Here is a 9,009-nt window from a genome sequence, read left to right on the forward strand (position 1 = left end):
TGGTGATTGACTTCGGGAGAAGAACACCACAATTCACACCGGTGAAGGGCCAAAGTCGCCTCCACCTTCTGAGGAGAGTGAGGTCGTTTGGAGTGTGCAGGCCTCTCTTAAGGACTTTCTATGACTCTGTGGTGGCCTCTGTTATCCACTACGCCGTGGCCTGTTGGGGAGCAGGCAGCACAGACCGGGACAAAAAGAGACTCAACAAGCTGGTCAGGAGGGCCAGTTCTGTCTTGGGCTATCCACTGGACTTTGTGGAGGAAGTGGGTGAAAGGAAGATGTTGGCCAAGCTAACATCCATCATGGACAACACCTCTCACCCACTACATCAGACAGTGGAGGCACTGAACAGCTCCTTCAGCTGCTGACTTCTACACCCCCCATGCAGGAAGGAACGGTTCCGCAAGTCATTCATCCCAACAGCTGTGAGATTGTACAATGCCACAGTTTAAATACGCATGTACAAACCGGTTATCATACACCCATAGCCCATCTGTATATTCTGTGTTTTTACTTTATTTAATATTATTATTACGCATAACATACATTATGTCGTAATAGAGTACATAATTTATTACTTACTTACTTTTTCTATTTTTGCACATTTTGTATTTGTATTTTTGCACATTTTGAACACCCCTCACTTTTGCACAGTGCTGTCATTCTTCTCTGCTTTTTGAACTGCTGTAACAATTGAATTTCCCCAATGTGGGATCAATAAAGAATATCTCTATCTCTAAACAAAAACTTCAAACTGTGCCAATACTGCGTTTAGGGAACTCAGTGGTTCATGACAGGTTCATACCACTTAACCCTTGTGCTATCTTAGATAACCCCACCCTTACATTGACGTGTTCTCCCTACCATGACAAAGGTGGATAAAGGTGGAAAGATTTCATGTAATCCATGGACACCAGCGAAGATCACAAATCATTGAAGAAAAAAGGTTCAGAGCACTGTCTAGAGGGTCTAGATGACCCAACTCCCAATGTTAAAGTGCCTAGGATAGCACAAGGGTTGCAAACCGAGCATGAAGCTCAACAGCATGGATGGAAGGGAAAAAACAACAGCTAACCATGCTCACAAAAGAAATGTCAGCCATTACTCACAATAGACAATAATATAAACGATATTTCCTACATTTGTTTACCGTATTTTTAAAATCAGCACAAAAAAAAAGGCCAAATAAAGAAGAAAAAACTTATTCAGCTAAATACAGACACCAGGGCCTGTTTCAGAAAGGAGGTTAAGTGTAAACTCTGAGTGCGTTAACCCTGAAATCAGGGAAACCCTGGGTTTTCCGTTTCAGAATGGGAGGTTTGTTAAACCAGAGTAAACAGAGTAAGTCAAACCTGTTTCTGAAAGAGAGGTAACTTATACTCTGAGTCAGTGTCCATGGTTACTTACGCTGTGAACCTAACCTGGTCGGGAGCAGGTTTTATTCTCTAAACTCAAGGTTTCTGCCGGTCCCCTCCCCTTTTTAAAGACGAAGCGGTATTTTTCGCTTTAATCTTCATTGCCCAAATTTCCGTCACACAGAGACGGTCTAAGTGACAAGAATGGCTTGACCTTTTTTGGAGAACCCAATAGACGAGGAGGCTCCATTAATTCGTAGAGAATTACATTTACGTCGTGCGAGGATTTTGAGACCTAGACTCGATTTTTTGTCATTTCCCCATACGTTTTTGTTTGAGCATTACCATTTGTCGTTGCAGTCAATTACATACATACACAATGAAAACAACATTAGATGTGTATTGCTATGTAGATGTTTCATATGTCAAATATTGTCAACAAAGCCTACATCCATGACATGCTCAAATTTGACCTGATTGAATTATGTTTTTATACTTCATTTTTTAGCTGCTGCCATGTTCTTTTAATTCCTGCAGGATTGCATCTACATGAAAATGAAATCAGGGACATTGAATTAGATTAATGTAACATTTGTCACGGTGAGGTGGGCTTGAGAGCCGGTAGGACCCAAATGCAGAGACGGGAGGCCAACGGGTTCAGGACTAGAGGGTTTTAATAACAAAAAGCGCTGCAGAGCAGGATAACAAAAACAAAAACAAAACAAAAACTCACTGTGGCGTGGCATGGAACATAGAACATGGCATGACGGGACGACGAGGCATGAAGACGTTAAGAGACGTTAATGGACCAGCACAAGAGGAAGGCAGAGACAAGACTTATATACAGACAGGGCAGACAAGACACAGGTGAACATGATCAGGGCAGATGGGGACCAAGGAAGTAAAACTCAAAAACATGACACAACAGGAAACCTTTCAAAATAAAACAGGAAACAGAACCAAACAAGACAGAACAAGAACTAAAACAAAAACCAAGACAAAACAAACTCAAACCATGACAACAATTACTTTTTGGAAACACAATTTGCTAGTACTGCTTATTTTCTTAATCCCATATAAACCTATACCACTTAAACAATACAAGGGTAGCCAAAAGTTCACTTTTAAAAACACAATTGCATGTATTAATATTAAACTGACCAACGTTTGCAAGAGTGGAAGGTTGACAAAAAAGTCCTCTAAACATTACCGACGTTAAATGCATTTTCCCCCCAGATTGGTTCTGTACACTATGCAGCATTTCATGCAATTATACCAGGAATAACACTTCAAAAGTACACCTAAATATCGCCATTGTTTATTTCACACCTTACGCTATTTAGAAAGTTGTTACAGCCAATATTTTATAACAATGATTTAAATGCAAACTTACGCATTAACTTGAGCAGCTATGTTTTCCCACGCTAACTGTCTCTGTTTTGCAGATGCAGAGGTGTTGCTTTTCTTCTGGAATATGTGCTCATATTCACTGTAACTCTGCAGCAGCACGTCAAGTTCAGCTGCCGAAAAATATGCAGACCTCTTTTTTTCCACGGTTGCCATGGTGACTCGTAATATCTGCGCTCCATTGATAATGGCTTCTTATAGTCGCGGTGTGCACGCTTACCTCCGAATCAGTCCACTCAGAATTGATTGACCTAACTCCGATCAGCTTCTCTGAAACAGAAAACTCAGAGTTGTTAATCTCTCGATTGACCAACTCAGAGTTCAGGTTTAACATCAGAGTTGGTTGAACCTCCTTTCTGAAACAGGCCCCTGAACAGAAACAACAATAATAGACTGAATATATTCACGCTTCACTATGCCAGAACCGTATTTAGCTTCATGAAACAAAGGAGGAAATTGAATATGTGTCTCAAATATCAGTGCAACGTATGAACAATTATTCAGATAACTATAACATAAAGAACATGCTAACGTCAAGTAAACTCTATTTCACTTTAAACAACAAAAGCTGCTGAATTTGTCATCCTCTGTTTCACTTGGAACAACCATTGGCTGATGCTTCTTCTTCTGTCTTGCTGTCAGTAGTAAATACTGACACACCCTACAGTGCCCTCTAGTGGTTGTTACTGGGAAAATACAAACGCACAAGCTTATTTATTAAAAAAAAAGAGAGATATGTTGCATCTGAATATAAAAATTGCAACTTAAACTCAGAATTTAAATTTTACTTATTTGTACCATCAACTCTTAAGAAATGTGTCTGGCAAGTTTAGATCATGATAGGCGATGTCATTATTTCAAAACATTACTTCACAGTGTCAGTGTGTAATCTAGCCACAGGGGTTGCAAGCCAGTAACTTCTGTGCCGGTCCCAAGCCCGGATAAATAGAGAGGGTTGCGTCAGGAAGGGCATCCGGCGTAAAAATTGCCAAAATAACCATGCGAATCATCCACAACACTTTAGACATACCGGATCGGTCGAGGCCCGGGTTAACAACGACCGCCACCGATGCTGTTAACCTACAGGGTGGCGGTGGAAATTTGACTACTGTTGGTGGAAGAAAGAGGGGAGGCAGAAGGGTCCGTGACCAGAGAGAGAAGGGAAAAGGCAGGAACATAGGTTTGAGAATAGGGACTCTTAACGTTGGCACAATGACAGGGAAAGGCAGAGAGCTGGCAGACATGATGGAGAGAAGGAAGGTAGATGTACTGTGTGTGCAGGAGACAAGGTGGAAGGGCAGCAAGGCACGTAGTATTGGAGGAGGATACAAACTGTTCTATCATGGTGCTGATAGGAAGAGAAACGGGGTAGGTGTGATTCTGAAGGGGGAGTTCGTAAACAGTGTTCTAGAGGTGAAAAGAGTCTCAGACAGGATGATGAGCCTAAAGTTAGAAATTGAAGGGGTGATGGTGAATGTAGTCAGTGGGTATGCGCCACAGGTTGGCTGTGAGTTAGAAGTGAAGGAGAGATTCTGGAGTGAGTTGGATGAGGTCATAGAGAGTTTTCCCAGAGGAGAGAGAGTTGTTATTGGAGCAGACTTTAATGGGCATGTTGGTGAGGGCAACAGAGGTGATGAGGAGGTGATGGGCAGGTTTGGTGTGAAGGAAAGGAATCTGGAGGGACAGATGGTGGTGGACTTTGCGAAGAGGATGGAAATGGCTGTAGTCAACACTTACTTCCAGAAGAGAGAGGAACATAGAGTGACATACAGAAGTGGAGGTAGGAGTACTCAGGTGGACTACATCCTATGTAGACGAGGTCATTTGAGAGAGGTTAATGACTGCAAAGTGGTGGTAGGAGAGAGTGTAGCCAGACAGCACCGCATGGTGGTGTGTAAGATGACTCTGGAGGTCAGGAAGAAGAAGAGAGGGAAAACAGAAAAGAAGACCAAGTGGTGGAAGCTACAGAATGAAGAAACTTGTGAGGAATTTAGGCAGAAGTTGAGGCAGGTCCTGGGTGGTCAGGATGAGCTTCCAGAGGACTGGGAAACTACAGCAGAGATTATCAGGGAAACAGGTAGGAAGGTGCTAGGTGTGTCATCTGGAAAGAGGAAAGACGGTAAAGAGACTTGGTGGTGGAATGAGGAAGTACAGGAATGCGTCCAGAGGAAGAGGTTGGCTAAAAGGAAGTGGGATTTAGAAAGGACTGAGGAAGGTAGACAGGAGTACAAGGAAGCGCAGCGTAGAGTGAAGAGAGAGGTGGCAAAGGCCAAACAGAAAGCTTACGATGAGCTTTATGACAGGTTAGACACAAAGGAAGGAGAGAAAGACTTGTACAGGCTAGCCAGACAGAGAGACAGAGATGGGAAGGACGTGCAACAGATAAGGGTGATTAAGGACAGAGATGGAAAGGTGCTAACAACCCAAGAGAGTGTACAGAAAAGATGGAAGGAGTATTTTGAGGAGCTGATGAACGAGGAAAATGACAGGGAAAGAAGGGAGGAAGATGTGGTTGTTGTGGAGCAGGAAGTAGCAGAGATTGGAAAGGATGAGGTTAGGAAGGCTCTGAAAAGGATGAAGAGCGGAAAGGCTGTTGGTCCTGATGACGTACCTGTGGAGGTATGGAAGTGCCTAGGAGAGACAGCAGTGGAATTTCTAACAAGGTTGTTCAATAGGATTTTAGAGAGTGAGAAGATGCCTGAGGAATGGAGGAGAAGCGTTCTGGTCCCGATCTTTAAGAACAAGGGTGACACGCAGAACTGCAGCAACTATAGAGGAATAAAGTTGATGAGCCACACAATGAAGCTGTGGGAAAGAGTAGTGGAAGCCAGGCTTAGGAAGAAGGTGGAGATTTGTGAGCAGCAGTATGGTTTCATGCCCCGTAAGAGCACCACTGATGCCATTTTTGCTTTGAGAATGTTGATGGAAAAGTACAGAGAAGGTCAGAAGGAGCTGCATTGTGTGTTCGTAGATTTAGAGAAGGCGTATGACAGGGTGCCGAGGGAGGAGCTGTGGTACTGTATGAGGTCGTCTGGAGTGGCAGAGAAGTATGTCAGAGTAGTTCAGGACATGTATGAGAGAAGTATGACGGTGGTGAGATGTGCTGTAGGTCAGACAGAGGAGTTCAAGGTGGAGGTGGGACTACACCAAGGATCAGCTTTGAGTCCTTTTTTGTTTGCTATGCTGATGGACAGGCTGACAGACGAGGTAAGACAGGAATCTCCCTGGACAATGATGTTTGCGGATGACATTGTAATTTGCAGTGAGAGTAGAGAGCAGGTGGAGGAACAGCTAGAGAGGTGGAGGTTTGCTCTGGAAAGAAGAGGTATGAAGGTCAGTCGTAGTAAGACAGAATACATGTGTCTGAACGAGAGGGATCAAGATAGAAGCGTTAGGTTACAGGGGGCTGAGGTGAAGAAGGTGCAGGAGTTTAAGTACTTGGGGTCAACAGTTCAGTGTGATGGGGATTGTGGAAAAGAGGTGAAGAGGCGAGTGCAGGCAGGTTGGAGCGGTTGGAGGAAAGTGTCAGGAGTGTTGTGTGACAGAAGAGTGCCAGCAAGACTCAAAGGAAAGGTGTACAAGACAGTGGTGAGACCAGCTCTGCTCTATGGGTTAGAGACGGTAGCAGTGAGACAGAGACAAGAGGCTGAGATGGAGGTAGCGGAGATGAAGATGTTGAGGTTCTCCTTAGGAGTGACCAGGTTAGACAGGATAAGGAACGAGTACATCAGAGGGACGGCTCATGTTGCCTGTGTTAGCGACAAAGTCAGAGAAGCCAGACTGAGATGGTTTGGACATGTTCAGAGGAGGGATAGTGGATATATTGGTAGAAGGATGTTGGAGATGGAGCTGCCTGGCAGGAGGGCAAGAGGACGGCCAAAGAGGAGATACATGGATGTCTTAACAGAGGACATGAAGTTGGCTAACGTTAGGGTAGAAGATGTTCATGATAGAGTGAGGTGGAAAAGGATGATTCGCTGTGGCGACCCCTGATGGGAAAAGCCGAAAGAGAAAGAAGACTTCACAGTGTCAGTGTGAATGTCATGGTTTCCGTATCTGCTATCTGAATTGGTTGATTGCTGGAAACAGAATTTGGATGAGCTGTGGTTAGGAAATTAGTTTTACACACTTTTTTCACACACTTTAGCTGCAGAACATCTCTGTCTATATTTTTTCACATTATAATTAGGAGAAAACAGTGTCTCTCGGCTGGCCTGGAAACACCTTATTGTGCCACAAGCTGTTTTTGCGTAGATACCGACCTGGAAGAAGTGTTTGTCTCTGCAATCCAACTACAGATGTGAGAAATTGGATGGACAGATGGATTGATGAATATTTATATCACTGACTCACTGTGATACATTTTCCAGTTTGGTTACTTCAACAGTTAACCCTTTAACACTGGAACTTTATCTCCACCGTTTACCGTAAATTTTCAGTAATTTGGGCAAAAATGTAATTAATAATAATAATGGATTACATTTATCTGCGCTTTTCCAGACGCTCAAAGCGCTTACATTGTGGCCATTATTCATTCACTCCTCATTCATACTTGGTGATGGTAAGCCTGATCCTTCGAAACAATTCACTAGCCGCGGTCACATGGGCAAAACATCTTGATCGGATCAATGGTCGGATTAAAATTCAGTTGTGCACATGGGCACAGAAAACCTTTTTCCGATTAGAACAGACGTTCACATGGGTCCCACTTTCGGTCGGTATAAATCATTTGGGCATGCGCGGTAGTGTTGAAAATACCGGAAAAGGAAATGAGTCCCACGGTAAACAAAGCTTGCTCTCATATACATTTATGCAGCAGCTCGGTAATATACGAGATGATCTTCCAAACGTGCTTTTATTAATGTTATGAATATTATGAAGCGCCTGTTCGTTCATCATTTTATTTTGAATCCGTGTGGTCAGTGATTTTTATGTGGAAGTACGGAGGTCCCAGGAGAGGCTAACACACGCACAACATTAGCCTTGTTTGATAAACAACAAATCCATGTGGGAAATGCTGCAATCTGCATCTTGGCTGCACGGAAATATGTTGGAATAACATCAACCTTTATTTTGTCGGGACACGACTGGAAACACAAATCCACATGATTGTTTGAACAGTTTCTAAGAACTGAGTGACATTCTACTTTGAAAAGTTCGCACACCACCCCGAAGCTGCTGTGTGAGCTGGCAGCCCGAGCTCTGCCCGGACACACGGTTCTCCTGAGTCCGGCAGCCGCTAACCCAAAGCGGCGGGACAGATCACAGTCCAAGTCTCCCACACATAACAAAACAACAAACGCAAAAAACAAAATGCACACGTAACAAAGCATCCCCCTTCCCCTCAAACACAAAGTTATTAATCCAGCTGCTCTGCTCAGAGACACAGTTCGCTCGGTCCACCGCCACCCGAGCCAGGACTGCGCAGGGTCCAGACATCACGGGGCACAAAGCGCTCCTCCCCACCCCCCTCATGAGGGATGTAAGAGAGGGGAGAGGCAAAGGGCCAGCAGGGCGAGAGTGGAGCGGCGCTTCGCACTGTGCCTCCGCAGAGCAGCAGGTCGGTCCTGTTTGAGCTTCAAAGCTTTCTCTGAAGCGCCACACTGTCTCTGCTTGACGTAAACCAGAGCAGTAGTAACACACGATCGGAGTGAACCATTTACATGAACAACGATCGGATCAACAATCAGCATAACCCACCTATCTCGATCAGAAATAAATTTTGATCCCAAGAAGTCTGATCGGGGCAGAGTATTCCGAACGGCGTGTTTTGTTTTTTTGTTTTTTAACTTGTCCTGTCCAACAGCTGGGCAGACAGATGAGAGCTAACGGCCTCTTGTGTTGGAAATATTTTACTTTAACAACAGGGGTTATGAATCTTCTGACAAACCAGAGGTATGTCTGAGTAAACCCCTTTTGTAATCGAGGCCAAACTTGATTCATTTTATTTGTTTTTGAATTTTTTTTGTGTTGGACCGGACGGAAAAGGAAAGAAGGGAAGAAGAGAGAGGGGTGTTAGAGAGAGGGGGATAGGAGGGTGATCATAGGAGGGGGGAGGGGGGTAAAACCATGAAGCAGCATAAAGCAACAAGCTACTGGATGTTTATCATTACGGTAAGGTTCAGATAGAGTACAAATCTCAAAGGGGCGGGGCCTAAACACACCTGTTAACTGCAAAAATATCCACATGTCAACATGTACACAATACAGATATTGTTCACACACGCATACTTATGCCTTCAAGCCA

Source organism: Oryzias latipes, chromosome 12 (genome assembly GCF_053564925.1).
Source record: "Oryzias latipes strain Hd-rR chromosome 12, Olatipes_Hd-rR_3.1".
In the NCBI taxonomy this organism is placed as follows: Eukaryota; Metazoa; Chordata; class Actinopteri; order Beloniformes; family Adrianichthyidae; genus Oryzias; species Oryzias latipes.